This window comes from Hydra viridissima, unplaced genomic scaffold (genome assembly GCF_058129835.1).
Source record: "Hydra viridissima isolate aposymbiotic clone 2 unplaced genomic scaffold, HvirCarnegie_v1 scaffold_18, whole genome shotgun sequence".
Lineage (NCBI taxonomy): Eukaryota > Metazoa > Cnidaria > Hydrozoa > Anthoathecata > Hydridae > Hydra > Hydra viridissima.
The window spans coordinates 815868-836545 of record NW_028324317.1 but is presented as its reverse complement, the minus strand read 5'-3'; the positions used below and the strand labels follow the sequence as shown (position 1 = coordinate 836545).

Sequence of the window (20678 nt, the reverse complement as noted above, 5' to 3'; positions counted from 1 at the left end):
GGTGATAGTGTACACATACCAGTGTCACCTTGTGCAAATTTTGAAATCTTTTAGGTACGTCTGCGGGAAAAAAATGACTTTGAAGTTACAAAAATGGAACAAATTTACCTTCTTTTTTGACATAGCAAAACCGCTATAAAACCCATACCATTAGTCATAGACCAATAAAAATTGGTGGCAATGCAGCCTATGTCAATACCAAGATTTGGGTTAAATTTTATCCCAATCCCTGCAGTATAACAAAAGTTAGGGTAGTTTTAGTGTTGATTTTTTGTTGATTTTTTCACTTACAGTGCAAAACTTTTCTGATTATGGCCTATTACAAGCCCCCAGGGCATAATGTGGGTAACACATGTGCTCTAGTTGAATATACCAACAATATTATAAAATAACGATTTTCATGTTCTTACCAAAATTTTTGGTTTAGGGGGTCAAAACTGTTATTCTTGATTGAGCCCTATTTACAGCATATGTACCTTTTTCTAAATAAAACCTTATATGATAGTGCTATTAGTGCCCCATAAGCATTCTTTTAACTAAACCACTACCTTAGAAGTCAGTTGAGACTTTTTTACAGATTTTTTGATGAAAATTATGAAAAATCTTGACATTTTTTACTCTAGTAACTTTGCGCTTATTCTACACATGGATTTAGCCCTGAGGATTTGTGAGCGAAGCAAAGAAACGTGTCAAAAACCTTTTGCATGTGATTTTTAACTGGTCAACATGTATTGTGTGTTGAAAAACCCATTTCATACATAAAATCAGCTAAAAATGCCTAGAATTTCCTTAGTGTTTTGTTTTCAAAATCATTATCAAATGTACAAACTGTAAAGTTCAATAAATTTATACTAAAAGTAAATTAATTTCTAAAATTTATTCAATTCTATTCATTTCTTGTGAAATCTTGACACTCTTTAATTTATTTAACATGACATTTAAAGCACTGGTCAGTTTATTATTCTTAAAATGAATATTTTTTTCTTCTCTATCATAAGATATACTTAAATTTAATTTCAAAGTTTTAAGTGTTTTAATTTTAGTCTTGATCCATTTTTATTTTAACAATGATTAGAAAAAAAAAAGGATTTTGCAAAAGTGGAATTAACAATATCAACCCATCAAGTGAATAAGAGCGTACATGATTAACTTGATTTTTGCTTTGGTTTTGTACGCTGTTACGTACATATTATAAAAACTTAAAATCACAACAAAACTTTGTTTTTGTAGCACTGAAATGACACGTTTGTAGAAATATCCAAAATTGTTAAACCTTTCACTTGAAAATCGTTGTATGTGGTAAAAAAATTTGTATTTCATTTTTATAATATAGAAATTGTTAGGCTGAAGTAATAGGAGTGATTTAGGTAAATATGTAGCTCTACTTGCAGCAATATGTTATTTATTTGAAATACACCTGCTTGAGTCAATGTGACGTATATCTTAGTGTGTTAAATTCAAAATATTAAAGATGGCAGGATTCTAAAGATTATCTAATCTTGAAATCCAATCAAAAAAAATCTAGGCATCTCTTACGTTGACATTACAGAGAGTCCGCTAGTAATGTTAATAATGAAATAACATTGCCAGGAATCTTAATATTTGTCAATCATGTTCTTCAATTTCATATTATGGCTAAATTTGTTTAGGTACACAGCTACAATCCACTGACTCCTTAAGATGCCAAATCAGGCAAGAAGCCATGAGCAGAACAGAATGTGTGTCTGCATACTCTGCCTCCAAACATGTGGCCGACAGATGACTGCTTTTCAGGCTAAAAGAGTTTGTCGCATTTACCAGACAAATCTTAACATGTGTGACTCTCGTGTGCCTCAAGGTCTTTGTGAATCATGCAGAATTGCCTTAAGACGAAAAGAGGAAGGAAAGAATGTTGCTTTGCCAAAGTTGTTTGATTTCAAAACTATCCGAGTCAGAGCTAAAACACGTAGTCATGTCTGTGACTGCTAGATTTGCAAAATTGGCCAGTCTAGGTTTCAAGAAAAAGCCTTGTGAACCTTGTGAAAAAATGAAAGTGAGTCAAATGCCAGCTGTGAAATGCAGTACCTGCCTCAGCCCATTAGGTAAGGGATTACCACATCATTGTTCACAGTTAAAGTTCAGGGAAAACGTACAGAAATTGGCTTCATTAGATGCCAAAGCTGCAGAACAGATAGCATCCAATGTGATTGAAAATAAGGTAGCATCTCCAAAAGCCACAATTCGTTTGGCAAAAGCATCTGGAGGTCATCCACTTCCTGTTACTTCAGGTACAGTATCAGCAAAAATTAATTAAATATTATAATTTGTAAGTGATTAGTTATAAAATGATAGTTTTTGTAATTTTTGTTTGCTGGAGGTAATGAATGCAAATTTTCTATAGGGTCAAGTGCAGCAAGATTAAATTCTGCCACATCAACATTGACAACCCAAGACCTCATCAATGCACAAATAAACACTGGCCCCTCCAACAATGGGATCAAAAAATTAGTGAAAACTGTTCATCAGTCATCAGACAGGAAGTTGATTGAGCCCAACTTTTATGCCAATTTTCAAATGGCTGGTCAACAACTGAAGGAGTTTTTTACTTTTACAGACTTAAAAACCACAGATTCCAAAGGTTGTGACACAACCTATGTTGTTGTTCATTGCAAAGATTTGTCTGTTTTGGTTAATCAAATCATTCAATATAGAGAAACTCCAGGTGGCTACTTTGTTAAATTAGGCATTGATGGAGGCAAAGGTTTCCTCAAGTTTTGTGTCAGTGTTATTTATTGAGAGTTCCACAGAACAAGATAAATCGAACTCACTACCTCAAAGGCGGTGAGTTCGACTTTTGCTGCTCTGGACTTTTGAGTTCCAGAGCAGCAAAAGCAGCAAGTGTGAAAAGACAAATTCTTGTGGCAGTCTCTGAAGATTTGCCAGAAACTCATTCTAATACTCAAAAGTTCTGGTCACTCATCCATGATTATTGCATGTGACATGAAAGTTGCCAGCATTATTTGTGGACTTCAAACACACTCAAGCATGCACCCTTGTTGTTGGTGTGATATTGACTCAAAGAACCTTGCTTGCAGAGCTGTCATTGAAGCTTTCAAAAAAGTTTAATTTGCTTATGAATTCATGTTTTAGAAATGTACTAGAAAAGGATTTTTCTTTCAAGATTGATCAATTTAAAGCCACATATTTGGCAATCCAACTTGGAAGCATCACGTCCAAAATCCCACAGTATTCCACCACATCAAGGATTTTGTAAACATGAAAAAATTGCCCTTAAGACAATTCAGTGAACAAGCTGTTGAGACCGCACTCAAGATTTTCACCTGCATTGGTCATGATACAAGAGAGATAAAACACACCCTGAATACAAAGAAAGGCTGTTCAGTTGTCTTGTGAATTTGAATAGCAAACTCCTTTAGAAAATTATCAAAAATTTTCATCCATTCAGCTTCATTTTAATGGATTAATATTACTTCTAAGAAGAGAATTTAAGCTCATAAGTAACCCATTATGATGAATTATAGTCAATTTCAAAAAAAATAGTTAAAACTTGTGCCAATCTTATGTCAAAGTTTAGTGCCATTTGAGAATAATAAACTGACCAGTGCTTTAAATGTCATGTTAAATAAATTAAAGAGTGTCAAGATTTCACAAGAAATGAATAGAATTGAATAAATTTTAGAAATTAATTTACTTTTAGTATAAATTTATTGAACTTTACAGTTTGTACATTTGATAATGATTTTGAAAACAAAACACTAAGGAAATTCTAGGCATTTTTAGCTGATTTTATGTATGAAATGGGTTTTTCAACACACAATACATGTTGACCAGTTAAAAATCACATGCAAAAGGTTTTTGACACGTTTCTTTGCTTCGCTCACAAATCCTCAGGGCTAAATCCATGTGTAGAATAAGCGCAAAGTTACTAGAGTAAAAAATGTCAAGATTTTTCATAATTTTCATCAAAAAATCTGTAAAAAAGTCTCAACTGACTTCTAAGGTAGTGGTTTAGTTAAAAGAATGCTTATGGGGCACTAATAGCACTATCATATAAGGTTTTATTTAGAAAAAGGTACATATGCTGTAAATAGGGCTCAATCAAGAATAACAGTTTTGACCCCCTAAACCAAAAATTTTGGTAAGAACATGAAAATCGTTATTTTATAATATTGTTGGTATATTCAACTAGAGCACATGTGTTACCCACATTATGCCCTGGGGGCTTGTAATAGGCCATAATCAGAAAAGTTTTGCACTGTAAGTGAAAAAATCAACAAAAAATCAACACTAAAACTACCCTAACTTTTGTTATACTGCAGGGATTGGGATAAAATTTAACCCAAATCTTGGTATTGACATAGGCTGCATTGCCACCAATTTTTATTGGTCTATGACTAATGGTATGGGTTTTATAGCGGTTTTGCTATGTCAAAAAAGAAGGTAAATTTGTTCCATTTTTGTAACTTCAAAGTCATTTTTTTCCCGCAGACGTACCTAAAAGATTTCAAAATTTGCACAAGGTGACACTGGTATGTGTACACTATCACCCCATATAAGTGGCATTCTTGGGTCAGCTAGGTTGGCAATATTGGATTTCATGATAACAGTGTTAGATTAATACCAGCCTTAGTATTGACTAAAAAGTTTCTGAGAACCCATATGTAATTTCCAATTTACTGTCATTTATTCATGCCTTGCGACAGAGATTTTGCTTTTTTAAAGAGGAAATTAAAAAAATAAACAGATCGAATTACACCAATGAACTGATGAACAAAGAAAACATTCCACAGAAGGTCAAAATTTGCAGTAATTGTGATTAAAACCTATAGTATTCAAGACTAAAAGAACTTTGGATCTCAATATGAAAGATCAGAAAGCTATTATCAACATTCCTTTGTTTTCTCAAATTACCAATAGTAGAAAGAGCATAAGATTGCTGATGGCAAATCATTTCATTAAGAGCCTTTTAAGAAATACATGTCGGTTCAAAAATAATTCAACTGAGCCAATTGAGCATTTTAGTGCATATTGGACTTAAAAACAGTTTTTAACTTATTTCTTTATTAATGATTATTTTAAAATGGCGTAAGTCTTAATTTAAGCAGATCTCAATCATGCTGGCACTGCTGCATTATTTAGAATTGGTTAAGTTTCCTTTAAAATAGTTACTTTAGGAAAGATGAATCAATGGCATCTTTTTTGTTCTTTAAATGCAGAAGCCCCTTAAGTCAAGTCACTAATATAGTAAATAAATAATTAATTGGCAGATATGGAGCACCTGGACATGTGTAGCTTTACTTCATTTCCAAACAACCTGAGTTCAGTGACTTATGGGGTTTCTGAAATATGTGATAGGAATATATCAAAAGGTCTATTTGTTTAAAATACCTTTTGTTTATTTTGAAGCAGCACCTATTTCACAATTGGAATTTATCAAAATATCACAGAAATAAAAAACTCCTATTTATATTTCATCTCATGCTACCGGAAACAATTTTTTGGAGATAACATTGATGACTTAGATGTATCAAGTAATATTATGTGAGGCTGTATAACGATCTGGTACAGTATGCGTCAATTAGGGGTAAAAAACGTTTTCATCTGCTTGAGTCTTTATTTTTTTCATCGGCGTGAGTCTTTAACTTGCTCTGGACATCTGTCGAAAAAAATTTTTACTGCTTCTAATCTAAGGTCTTATGCTAATTCTTCCTTGAGGGATTCACTGCTCAGTCTCGACCATGCAATGCGAAATCATTTGAAAATGAAACAACATGATAAGAATATATTAAACGGTATATTTGTTTAAAATTCCGCCAATTTTGACGCAGCACCGGAATCTTTACTCTCGTTTGATAATAGCGAAAATGGTTTGTGAGGTATTTTAGTGATATTCATCGTCACCAAAAACGGTCTTCTTATTCGTAGGACGGCTTTAAAAGACGAAGGTGTCATGGAGAGCGAGTTCGATGATATTAAGGGTAATTCTTTATGTTTCCCATTTGAAACTAATTTTCAAAAAAAACCTTCTCTCTTAGTTGAAAAGTTTCCACGAGATATTTTTATGATGCTTGCTGATTTGCTGACTTATGATTGGCAAAAACTTGCTCGATATCTTTCATTTGATGATTTAGCAATCGAAAATGTAAAAGAAGAATTTGAAACTACGAGAGAACAAACTTTGCAAATACTGAACCAATGGTGTAAGGATAATCCATCGAAAAAATGGCGAGATGTGAAAAGAGGATTATTTTTTTGCAATCGAAAGGATTTGATCAGTGAATGCAAACGAAGTAGGTATTTTGAACTTCACGTATTAAAAAAAAATTTTGAAAATTCCCTCCATGTTCCAAAACACTACTGAATGTGTTTTGCGTTGTTGAACATGTACTTTACATTTAACCTACATCTGTGTTACAGATTTTATAACTCAAATATTTAACTAGGTTTGTAATCAGATATGTAATACAGGTGTAGGCTAATTTTTGGAGCAAGAACTTTTGCGCTTTAAAATAAGTTTGCGAATACATTCTTTTACTATGTTGTGGAGAGTAAATAAAACTTTAATTTTTTCATAAACTAAACGAAAATTTTGGATGGAGAAATATTTCTTCCTAGTTTTTTACTTGATTTAAATTGTACATATATTTTTAAAAAGTCCAAATAAAGTTTTTTCCTAGTAGCAAAATATCGCAAATGAAACTTTCATTCCCTTTTATCAAAAGCCTTGAAAACTTTTTCGGATTTAAATTCACACGCTGTACTAAAATGACATAATTTTGCCATTACTACAGTTAATTATTTGATTTGCAATATAAATCATTTAAGCAAATGGTATAAAAACTAAACATGTGACTGGACTCAAAATTTGATGCCCCAATATTCTTTTTACCCTCATCCAGAGCACAAGTTCGCCTTCCCCTCTCGCCCAATGGTTGCATTTGCAGTACGCTCTTACGTAAAAAATTTTGTTCTTTTTTTTATTATATTTCAATAAGAATTTTAATTTAGAATTCGAAAAAATTATTTTGACTAATAGATTCTTAAGATAAACTATAAAATATTCCCTTGGGAGCATTTTACACGTGAAATAAATTTTTTAATTAAAAAGTGCAATGGCTTTAAACAGCGTCATATTTTTAAAATAAAACTTATGGGATATTTTCTAAAATAAGACTTTTGATTCAAAATATTTTACCGTATGACAGTAAAGCGCATCAAAAATTACATTTAGCAGTTACTGATAGTTTTTTTGTAAAACTCGCCGACTTAATATTTTGGGTAAATTTATATTCCTCCTTTAAATTATGGATATAAATCTTATAGATAAAAACGAGTGTAAAATGCTGAGCGCTAAAAAAAATATTTTCTAAGCAATCCTCGACAAGGTTATTGCATGGATAAAAGAGGAAATGTTTTTTTTTTTAGAATTATTATCCCGTCACTCAATTTTCGGTGTCCTTCCGCCGACAAAAGCCTTCTCTTCATGTGACTTTGAACTTAATCAAATTCACAAACACGTTTGCAAAAAAAGTGTCAGGTATATAAATTACGATTTTAACTGGAATGTCTGGAATAGGAAAAACACAGCTTGCTAGAAAGTGTGCAGCACTTTATAACAACCATTTTGAAAGTGTTGTGTGGGTGGAAGCAGCATTAGACAAAATACAAGTTTCTGTGACTAATCTCAGTCACTAATTAGGGTTGAGTGTAATAGATTCTCAAAGCGCTCCATTCAAAATTGAAGTAGTTTCTAGAAAAATGCGTCACTATTTCGAAGGAAAAAAACGTTATAAATCTTTGACAACGTGGGTGATGAGAGAGTGAAGAATTTTGAAAAACACGTGTCCAAAAAAAAAACGCGTTTACTTTGGTAACATCGCAATTGAAATTATGGCCAACCGATGTTAACCTTTTTCAAATTAATTCTTTCTCGCCACAAGATGCGTTTCTTTTTGCAAAAAGAAATGTTAAATAAATATTAGCAAATGATGACGAAAAACTAAAAGAAATAACAAAAGTGCTCCAACATCATCCACTCGCCATTAATCAAGCCATTCTCTATATAAACAACAACAACAGCGTTTCTTTGCAGGAATATTTAGATCTTTTTTGATCATATCCCATTGAAATACAAGAGGAAGGTATCCACACCGAAGTGGAAGCAAAGTCAGCGAAAACTTCAATTAACTTAGTGTTAAATAAAATAGAAACATTGAATAAAAATTCACAAGAACTTTTAAACCATTCATCGTATTGCGACGGTCAACACATTACAAAAAAGTTCATTCACGTTATTTCAAAACACCTGAAAATAAACGAAGAGCTTTTGATAAATCGAGTAATAAGATTATTAGCCAGTTATTCGTTGCTTGATCGTTTCGACGATGACAATGACAGGCACGCGATGCACGAAATGACGCAGTTATCGTGTAAATCTTATCAAAGAAGCAAAGAAATAATAGAAGTATGCAAGGAAAACATCGTCGATTTTCTAAGATTGGAGTTGGAAGAAGTAAAAGAACACGTTGACGATGGAAACCACTTTTATAACTATTTCATTCACATGTTTCGTATTAACAAATCAAAAATGTGCAAAGTGCTCAATCAACAGAGTAGCGAAATCGGAAAATTCTTATTAAATAAAGGCTTTTTTCAAGAAGAACTAAACATACTTAAAGTCACGCTGAACTATAACACAAAATTTTATGGAGCTGAGACCCAAATAACTTTAGATACAAAACATAGCCTTCTGTTTGAATGAAACGGGAAAATATAATGATTCGTAAGAAATTTATTATCAAGTTGGTAAAATACAAACTGATGATTTAGGAATTAATCATCCATCAACATTAGATACAAAAAATAATATAGCATACTGTTTTTATGGAATGGGAAAACTTTCTGAAGCTTTAGAAATTTATTATCAAGTTAATAAAATACAAACTTATGTTTTAGAAATTAATCATCCATCAACATTGCGTACAAAAAGTAACATAGCAAGCTGTTTTTATGGAATAGGAAAAAAAAATGAAGCTTTAGAAATTTATCATCAAGTTGATAAAATACAAACTGATGTTTTAGGAATATATCACCCATAACTATTGGTTACAAAAGACAACTTTTTCTAAAGAGTGTTAAATTAGAAAGGGTTACTAGATATTTAAACGCTAGCGATTTGTAGGAATTTTTAAGGAGGTTTTAAAACTAACCCAAAAGTTTAATTTGTTTATGTTATAACGTTTCTATAACTGTTATTATTTTAATTACTTACTATACTCTCGGTAAGCAAGCATGTGGATATAACTTTAAGTCCAATGAATTTTGTTGTAGATGGACTTTTTTATGGAACGCATTTAATTTTTTATTTCTAACCATTAGTGTCTTTTCTGTTAAAATTCAGTAAATTTTCAGCTAAACTTTAGTAAATTTTTAGAAAACGTTTGTTATATATTATAAAAATATTATTGAAAACAACCAAGAAATTTTTTTCGTAATTAGTTTGACGTTATCAAATGATGAGGCTGGTAAATTTAATTGCTCTGTTTTCCTTTAAGTCAAAAGTGAACATTTGCACGTGTAAATGTAAAAGATTAATTAATATAGTTTACTTAAAAGAAATAAGTTACATAAAGAATAAAATTCAAAATTAAATTCAACTCAACTTAATTTTCTAATATTTACAATTTATCTATTTAGAATGTGGCAATGTTTCTTAAAGATGTTTCTATGCACTCTCAGGGGTCCGTAGAAACATCTTTGTAAAATATTTTATCATAAAGTTTAATAGTTATGACCCGTTTTTAAAGAAATTAAAAATAAAAAAAAGCAATGAAGTGGTCGTCATTTTTATTTCTAGTTTAAACTATATAGACGAGTTTCTACCACCTATCTACGCAGGCTAAAAAAATACGTACGCAAGCTAAAAAAAGCAATCGATTTTAAGGTTTTTTATCAAATTCCTTCTTAAAGTAAAGTTGGACTTTTTCTTAAAAAAGGGAGTGATAAAATCCATCTTAAAGAACAATACCTTTAGAAAAAAAAAAATTTGCTGAACCATTATATTTTATACATACATAATATTTTACAACCTCCATAGCAACTGTTGAAATTTTTACTTTGTCTAAAAATTCTTCCCGAATATAATTTTGTTAGCTGGAAATTGAATTGCTTGCAAAATGAATCCATAGAAAAATTCAAAACCAAAATGAGAGTTTTATTATGATGTTGTTATAGAAACGAACACCGAATGCTAAATTTTGTTCCATTTAACATTTAAAATGTGCAACATTCGGTGCTATTGCAAACTTTAACATTGAAACAAAAGCATTGGTAATGGCATTTGAAAAACTTAATATGATTCCTAAAAATTTATATATGGCTGCATTACATAACTAACAGTCATTTTACAAATCTATTTTGTTTAAAATTATATCTTTCATTTGGTTAACTTAGATATTGATGACAAATTTTTATTTCTAAGATATTTTTAAGGAGAGTATACGACCTTAAATAAAAAAGAATTGGTAATATAAACAGGACACATACTCTTTGGTTGCTAAACATCTTTCATCCACAAAGCTCTGTGCACTTATGTGAGGAATCTAAATACAATTGAAATATTAAACAAGATACCATTGATAGCAGTTAAACCAACCAAACCTCTTCTTAGTAATTAGCACACCATCCGTTCACAAAGAAACCAATATATAAATAGGTTTAAATGATAATTAGTTACTAATTATAGTAATTAATTATAGCAATTAGTTTTTAAAGTTATGTTGCGATTATTTAATTTAAAATTATCAAAGAGGCCATCTGTTTTGGTTAGAGTTAAGGTCAGGGTTAGGGTTAATTTCAAAGGTTAAACTTAGCCCTCTTTTGTATAAGGTCACCAATTTTAGGTTTAGGCTTAACCCCTTTTTTCTTATCCTACTAACTGTATATTGGAAAACATCAAGCTAGATTAGAAGAGAAAAAGGTTCCTGTCTTATTAAAGAAGAAAAAAATGTAAGAAAAATTGAAAAAACATTAAGTCAGCTAAGTCAGGTACTAATGATGGAAATACTGGGAGGAGGTTTTTTGAGAATGCACAAATAGTATCAACCATTACTGGATTTAATTTACATTTAATAAAGATAATTCATGTTGAGTCACAAAGATTCAGGATTTCAAATTGATTCTCTCTAAATGTACTGTAGAAATAATGTATTTGTAGAATTGCATTAATTGGTATTATATGCCACCAAGTTTGCATCGTATTTTAATACAAAGGCATGGAGGTGTACAACAATTTTATTTACCGATAAAAATGCTTTCTGAAGAAGCTCAAGAATCTTGTAACAAGGATTTCAAGATCTTTTTCGTTCCTCAGATCCACTTATCAGTATTTACAGAAAAAAGTTCAATTATGATGAAGCCATTTGATTCAGAAGTCAAGCAGTTTTTAAAATCACTTTTCCTTTCTGGTACAGTAGATGTGTAAAATTATTTTAACCTTCATTTTTAGTAATTTGTTGTCAAAATTGATAGGCCCTACTAGGCCTATATGTTGTATTGAATATTATATTGAGTTTTTATTTCGTCCATTAAATTCTATAATTATTATAATTATCAACAATAATGGTACTTGTAGCAGTGTATGCATAAAAATAATTTTTAAAACGTATTTTCCTTATGTAACTGAGGCAAAAAAGGATAATAGAATAATAATCATTACTATTGGATAAATTGCAAAAGCTTAAATTCACACAGAAACCGATTTGTTTGGCCAAGATGTTCATTGATACTGTGTTGTACTCAGGCTTGCAGAGCCGGAGCCAGAGCCAGAGTCGGGAGCCGAGGATCCGATAGTTTTTACAGGAGCCGGAGCCGGAGCCGGAGCCGATAAAAACTAGTAGATCCCGGCTCTCAAAAAATTTTTTTTTTCATTTCAAAATTATTCAATGACCCAAAAATAATCTTGTATTTTTCTTTTCTTCTCCTGCATTATTTATACTGTAGAATCTCTCTAATTCGAATTTTATGGGGAAAAATTAAAGTTCGAATTAGACAGATTTTCGAATAATAGAAAGTTGGTTTTTCTTAAACGCATTTCATGGTGACTTTGCATTTAATCGAATTACGGAGGTTTTCGAATTAAGGAAATTCGAATTAGAGAGATTGAACTGTATAAAGTTGAATGTATATTTGGAATTTTTCTGCAATTTCTGTTATTTGTAAATTGCAACTATTAGTGATAACGTAGAAGGCGAGAGGTTATATGATGAACTGAAATGGTTTGCTTATCGCGAAGAGGATGACGTGTTTTTTTGTCAAGTTGATATTAGTGTAGGGGAGGAAGTCGGCAAACTTTGCGGTGCAACATTCAAAATGCAGTACGAGGGAAAAGACAAACGGAAAAAAAAACCCACCGCCAACATGAAACGCCATTTTGTTAATAAACATTCGACACTTTTGACAAAAATTGTTCAGGCAAGAGAACAGATAATTTTCACTTTCTTAACATGTTTGTTATGATATGGTGCTATTTTATTTTATTTGTATAGCATATAAGTTCTTTATCTATTTTTTGAATCACAATCATTAAAAAGTAACTCACCTTACAAGTAAATTAAGGTGTAGTGTGGTAAAACTAAATGATACAAGATGGTACCAGGTTAGGTTTCACATTAGTAAACCATGTTTTATACTCACTACACATTGTTCCCCATAATAACAAAACTAATTTCAACAAAGCCACATTCAAGAAATATTCAAGATAATTCTAAACACATATTGTTTTTTTAACTATACATAAATACTTAAAATTTAACTCCGTTGTTTGTGAAAATAGACCTCCATTATGTATTAGCGAATGTTTCAGAATGTATCATTTAACAGAATAGGTTTACACTTGAATTTTCATGAAATAAAATTAAATCAATATCAATGTTTTATTTTTATCTGTTTTAAGCTATTTCTGTCTTTATTCGCATTTTTTGTTAGGTTCCCTGGATTTTTAAAATAAAAACTTGAATGTAATATTTTCTGAAATCAAATGTGAAGCTAAGAAAAAAAAAAAAAGAAGAACAGACAAAGCCAGTCATGCACAAATATTATTTGAAATAAGACTGTAAATAACTGAATGATTGTATAACTTTTATGTTTGTAATTGTTAATTAATTGTTAGTTAATAACTTTTAGGGAAAAAGGATATTTTTTACAACTTTTTTTTTTCTTTTAGAAAGCCCTGATGGGATCTTTGACGTTTTTCCACAAATTGTCTCTGTTGTCACCGATATTTGTAAAGAAATGAAGAGCGTAAATCCAAATTGTATCATTTGGTGAGATATAAAAGGTATATTGTATTTTGAGTTATTCGAACCTAAGCAAACAGTATATGGTCATTCTTATTCTCAACAATTGAGATGTTTGACTAAAGTAATCTTAATAAAAAGAACTGGCCATACCCTAATTCTGCTTATTCACCTATTAAAGAGATCTTTAAAAATACCTTTTACCGACAAAGTCTTAGGGAAACGTTTTAAAGACAAAAATGATACCCTCTAATACACATCTTCTAGCCGGCTTTGTGTCGGATGAGTAGTCTCTGAGTTTTCACAATCAATTCAAATATTGTAACATTAAAAATTAAGGCACAAAATTTATTGGCAAAAAAACCGTCCTAAAAAATCCTTTATGCTTAATGACAATTTTTTTTAAAGCTTTTGGATAATCACTCAAAAATCATATTATTTAAAATCTAATTTATTTTCTTTCTTTTTCAGGGTGTTATTAGGATGCAGGAATATCTTTTAGGAATATTATACTATATTATTATATTATACAACTTTTTTATATTACTTTACTCATTACATGAACTACAACAAGTGTTTTTGAATATTTTGAATAAAGTTTAATATGAATTTTAACCAAAAATTGGGAGCACCAAATCAATTGAGACAGTGAATATTCAAGCCCAAATAAAATTTAAACCCAACCTGACCTGAGCAGGAAAAAGAGCTCAATAAGAAAAATTGTTTTTGTCCATTCCCAATCACCTGATTGGGTATTAACCAATAGCATTGATTTCATGGGCAATCGAAACTTATTACAAAATTTAAAAAGTTAACAGGAATAAAAATTTGAAAATTTTTAATAACATACTCATATATTTATAAATGAAAATATAAAATCTTCCAAACCTATTTCTGCGTAAATGATTTCTTCTTCATGACCAGCTTCAGCAATAACTTCAGCCCTGGTAAAAAAAACAATGGCAGGATGTTTAAGCCATCTCCTAAAATTGTTTAACAAATTTTAGTATAGTTGATAACTATTTGTTATACATTCTATAAGGTTCTCATGGAAACAAAAAATTTTTTAACTCAATTTTTTCTCTCTTTCAGTTTCAAACCATAATATGGAAAACCATAAATGTATGTTTTTATAGCATTATTTGTAAATTTTATATCTTCTGAATTTAAAAGATTCTTTTTATTTTACTTAAATAATAATTATTATTAAGCTTTAATTCTTGAGAAAAAATTTAAAGTAACTTATACAGCAAAAATTTTGGAAAACGCCATCAGTTCAAAAATAAGAAGTTATCCATAAAAAAAACCTCATGAGAAAAAATGGGGCTGTAGAGATGAACCAAAATTGGAATTCCAAATTCTCGATGCTGCCTATGAAATTATAAAACTATCAAAAGAGCCTATACGGGAATTCAAAAATAATTTCTTTCATTCCAACAATTGTTCAATCCATTTAGATATCGTTATCCAGATGATAGAGATCTCTCGATGATAAATCTATATTTTGTGTTTTTACACTTTATAAATAAAATGAAAATGAATAAAAAATAATTTCAGGTTAAGTTTAAAAAGTAAATTCTTTTTAAACCTGAACTTAGTTGACACTGATTTTTAAGAATCCACTAAATTAGTTAAATATCATTTTAAATTTTACACGAGAGTTATACTATTAGTATAGTTATAGTTATAGTTATATTATTACATTTATAACAGCAGAATTTACCAGTAGAACTATAAAGAGACCCTCAAAACCTTTGCCAAAAGCCAGAGCTTTTTACGGAAGATGACAACAATGGATTTTTCAGCACGATGGCGCAACGGCTCACACTGCGATCTCGGTTAAAGAGTGGCTTGATCGGAAAAACATTACAGTCATGCCTTGGCCAGCTCGTTCTCCAGATCTCAATCCCATCGAGAACATTTGGGCTTGGATAAACAAAGAGAGCATAGCCAGTGTTGCGCAATTACAGCAGGCCTTAGAAAAGCTTTGGAAAGAATTTCTAAGAGAATTATGCATCCGACTATTGATACAATTATGTTTGTAATTGTTTGATATTAGTTTAGTTTTACCATTACTCTTTTGTGTGGTACATTTATTTGGTGTAAAGAATAGTTAAACCATATAGTTAGGTCTGTGCATGATGGTAATTATATTTCCAAAAGTTGTATAATATAATAATATAGTTAATATATTATAATATATTATAATATATTATACTAACGGTTTCGCTAAGCATAATCTTTGAATCACATCAAAGGAACCTAACTCATCTTAAAGAGATCTTTTGCCAATTTAAAATAATCTAAAACGAAGCAATGAAACTTTGTATGACAAGGAGAGGGTGGAAAAGAACAAAAATAAAATATGAAACAGGTTTCCACTAGGCGAACTATAAGGCACTGGACATTTTAGAGGACGTTGAAGAGATTTTGACTTGAAATACACAGCAAAACTCTGAATCATGGGAAATTTAACTCAACAATTATCGCTAATACAATCCGCATAGAGGACACTGCTATAATACAAAAAGACTTGACTATAGTCGAATTTTGAATTTAAAAGCTAAACCCTACAAGAAAAAGAATAATCGTATAAAGAATTTTTTAAAATTTTACTATTATTGCTTCTTGATTGCATCTATTTTAATGAACAAAAATTTCATGATTTGTTTAAATAAGGAACTAAGAATATTTAGAAGGGAATATTCAAATAAACAAAACGTTTGATATGGATGACCGAGTGTGCGGCTTTTGATGAGCAACAAGACGCGGCCGGTGCTTATTTTAAACCAAGTGACGACGACAAAGAACCAAAAGTTTTTACGCAAGCTAAATAATAATTCGGGCAAAGATTTGTATCTCTACAAGGAGAAAGCTAAATTTTTGACATCACGACTGAAGGAAAAACGTTTTTTGATGGAGCTGCATAACAGTACAACTTGTACTGTTATGCAGCTCCATCAGGTTTTGCATGAAGATTTGACTTTACCATTGATCTTGTATGTTCTATTAAAAACCTTAGAAACAACTGCAAAAACATTTTAAATGCCAATTTTCAATGGTTTAAGATTTAATTATAGATATAAAGTGATCAATTAGAAAGGAAGTTTGAGACAATATGAATAAACAGCGGAACATATCTGACTGTTCTAAAAGCTTTAACTTGTTTCTTAAAAATATTGATGTCAAATATTGTAAAGATTTATTCTTTAGATGCTTTGTGTTTGATGAATTTTTCTTTTAAATTCTTTATTAAGGTAAATACTTTTCATTACAAGTCTTATTTTATTGCTTTATATTTCTATTAAAATCAGGGAACTCAACTGCTATAAAATGTTCACAGTATAAGATAGAGACTTCATCATCTCGTATATGGGGCAAAGTTTCCGATGTTTCTTGTTATACAAAGATTGGTTGGGTAAGGTTTACAGATGAATCTGGAACAGAAATAGCATCTCAATGTACTAAAAACACAAATCCTATAACAAGGTTTGGACAATCATAAGGAGCAGAGTTTCGCGGCTGGATGATCGATCCACATCCGTCACTTCAAGAAGGGCGTGTTGCAAGAAGAATTTGTTTTTCTTATTCAGACCAGTGCAAATGTGAATTTTTCACAAATATTTATGTCAGAAATTGTGGTGATTTCTATGTTTATTGTTTAAGTGAAATTCCAATATGCAATGCAAGATACTGTACTGCTCCATCTCATTCCCTTCTATAAGGGTAAGGTTATTTAATACTAGATGTTTTAAAATTATCATTAAGTTTTAATTTATCTATAAATAAAAACTATTAAATAGCATAATTTCCTTATACATTGCTCGTAATTAATGATCCAGGGAAGCCAATTATTCAAAAAACCAAAGATATTTGTTCTTCTTTGTATAACATTTTACATGATCCTGATCGTCTGTGGTCATTTACAAGCCCCACTGTTTTTAAATGTGATGCACATTTGTATGGAAAACACAGGTTTGGTTCTATGTATACACCGTGGACAATTATAGAAGGATGCAGTTCCTCAAACTCAACCATTGTGACCTATCGATGTGGATCAGATTACCAAGGTTATATGATAGGAAAGCATCCAAATAGAAAGGGCGAGTTAGTGCAACGAACTACTTGTTCAACTGGATATGGGGGGGATAGAACTGTTAACAGGCGTTGCATCTTTCTCATCGTGACTAACGGTATTGAAGAACCTAAAGCTTCCTCCAATACCGTTAGTCACGATGAGAAAGATGCAACGCCTGTTAACAGTTCTATCCCCCCCCCCCCCCATATCCAGTTGAACAACCCCCACCAAAACCACCTTCTGAAGCTTACTTGGAGATAGGAATGCATCGTGGACCTGGATGAGATGATGATTTACACACAATACCAGAAGATAAGTAACTGGATGACACTACTTATGAATATGACACGCTAGTAAAAAAAGGAGATGTCAATAAACCAAAACCGTACCACAATTTTGATACTGAAATCTAAGTTAGAAATCTACCTTCGTTTAATAACGAAAACTTCTGTGAAATTTGTTTGAATTGAAGTTGCTATCATTTCGTATAAAACTTTTCACCTTTGTATACAAACTCAAGCACCACGGTGAACAGATTAAATTTATTTTTATAACAATGTTGATACCGATTTTTAATACTTTTCTTATGATTCATAGGGGATTATTCATATTAGAGTTGGTTATTCCGTGTAGATTTGTACAGTGTTCCTAACATTCAGAAAACTTATGTTATAAATATACCTTACTATTTATTATCTAGGAAGCGTATAGATAAATACTTAGAAGGCCAATGTCTATTATTTTAAATTCTGCTGCCATCGTTACATTATGTAAGATTTTATTTTGTGAATGGAACTGCATTTCGTTTGATACGTTTTATATCTTAAATATTAGCGATTTTGCAAAATTTTAATACTAAGCTTTTCTATGATCACCTTGAAAGTAATATAGTCATAAGGTATACATTTTTGATTACTGCAAAGCTTTTGATGAGTGTTCTTACTGATGATCAATAAAGTGAAGCTTTGAATGTTATAATGGAACTTACACCTAGAAGCCTTCTATACACTTTTACCCTTGAGACAAAGAAGTTCTGTGAAACTGGTTTCTGTGAAAAAAAAGTTCTGTGAAACTGGGTTTCAAGAGAGACAATTTTCAGAGAGGAGACAATAAGTATCTCAGTCAGTTGGTGGCCTCTCTCTTGGATTAGAAATTTTTAATTTTCGGTCTCTGTAACCAGGAAACCATCATAAAGCAAGATTTATGGCAGACTATATAATTTTAGTGGCCATACAGATGGCTAGGAAAATCAGTAATAGCTTTATTGTCTCTGACTTGCGGATGTTCCAAGATGTAACATTTTATGTTCTTTTACTGTATCTTTAACATTAAGAGTCCAAAACCATTGCAGGCTCCTGGACTTAAGAGGATTTAAAGTGTTGTCTTTCGTAAAATATGTAGTATATAATATTCAATGTATTTTTCTGATACTTTGTGTTCATTTTTATCATTTTTTCCAGTTATTACAGTGACGAAAGTGGGTGCTTTCTTCTGTCTTCGCCGGTTCCCCTTCTGCTGTAGCATTTACTTTTTTAAAAGGGTAAGATTTTAGAGCAGTCACTAACAGAGAAAATATTTTAGAGTGGAATTATTTTTGTATCTATTTTGAAAAAGACAGCAGGGAATCTTTTAGTCGTAGATACAAATTGAGGAAATCCACAACATTACATTACATCTGTTAAAGTATCTTTAACAGAAAAAATGCTTTTTAATTCTGATTTTATCATTTAACGCAAATAAACATAAGATTTAAAAAGAAAAAATGGTAAAATATTCTTGATCATGGATAAAAAAAAAGGCTGAAAATAATACAAAAAGGGGGTAAATTTATTTTGAATGTATATTAAACAAATCGAGCTGAAACTTCTAACAGAGAAATCTCAAACATAACATATAGGATTAACTACGGGCGCATTTTGGGACTTCGTATTTCAGGATGTCAAATATACCAGTTTAAGAAAAAGATTAGTCAATAAAGTTGATCACATTATTTCAGATACCAGAACCTAAAGACCATGCATATAAAATGATTTTGAAGCCATCGATGAATGTAATTCATCGTTTGAAATAAATATCAGAGTAAAATTAAATATTTGTACAAATAAATTGATATCTACTTACAAAAAAAAATCGGCACATTGCTACAAGAGATTTGAATAAAAAACGTATCTCTTCTGAATAAAAAGAGTATTCTCTTCAGGTTAGCGGCATATGCTAGCATATAGCGGCACCATACATCGAGACACAATACTGAAAAATGATAATGGGTAATTATTACTTCACGTAGATTCTTTAAATAAGTTGTTATCTTCTACGCAGCTTCAACATAATACGGACCATTAAGGAAACTTCATCAAGTGTAAAGGTAATTTCGTTACCCCTCCTCCTCCCCCCCTCCACCCCCCTCCCTCGGCAACTTTCCATGAGCTTCAATGAAAGCGATGCTTGATTAGCATTCGTTATCATTCATAGCCTTATAAATGTTGTAAGTGAAACAAACCAAGGTTATTAACAGCGTTCTGGAGACTGAAACTTGAGATACCACATTAACGCCTAATTTTTAACATTTCACGTTATGAAATATTTAATTAAAAAATGTATTTCAGCAAGTAATTTTAATTCGTTTCTATGGATTTTAGTTATTCGCTTATCATAATTTGGTTTATAAACAGATGAATAAAATTAATGAATAAAAATTTGAATTTCATTCTCTCTGTTTATAATTGTTAACTATTTTGTTGAGCGAAGACAAAACGGTGACTTTTCTAATTCAACATCTTTAGTAACAAATCATTTTTTAATATTAAATTTTTCCTCTACATATGCTATTCCTAATCCATCCCCAGTAAAAAATGTAGCTTTAGGTAATATTAATACTGGAAATGGTGCCATGAACGAAATAGAAATAACAGGTTCAAGTGTCTATCAAAAATTTCCATTTAAAAATCAATCTATTCCAGGAAGTCCAGATTCTGATGTTTTAAAATATCCCACTCAAATCAATAAAAAAACGAAAACTGCATTTTTCTATTTTGAAAATGCTTGTTAAAAAATGAAAATGTTATTCTAAAAAGAAAAAAACAGGAAGAAAAAAACATAAAACTTCCAAACTTAAAAAAAAAATTAAAAAAATAAAAAGTGTGAACAATTTGTTATTCTTCTGTTTTTATTTTGTTGTTTTTATTTTAACTTGAATATTGTTGTTTTAGTTTCCTGCTTATGTCGTGTTTCTTCTTTCAGTTGAATTTTTTTCTATGTAAAAACATGAAATTTATGAAAGAAATTATGCCTAAATCTAGCCGATG

At 30.8% G+C, this 20678-nt stretch overlaps 1 long non-coding RNA gene and 1 pseudogene across 1 annotated transcript in view; both read left to right on the top strand.

Moving 5' to 3' along the window:
- The window catches only part of LOC149876724 (uncharacterized), a 316490-nt gene that overhangs the window by 204989 nt on the left and 90823 nt on the right, over positions 1-20678 (top strand). The window lies entirely within an intron of this gene.
- LOC149876693 (uncharacterized) overlaps positions 5939-20678 on the top strand; it is a 615724-nt pseudogene continuing 600984 nt past the window's right edge.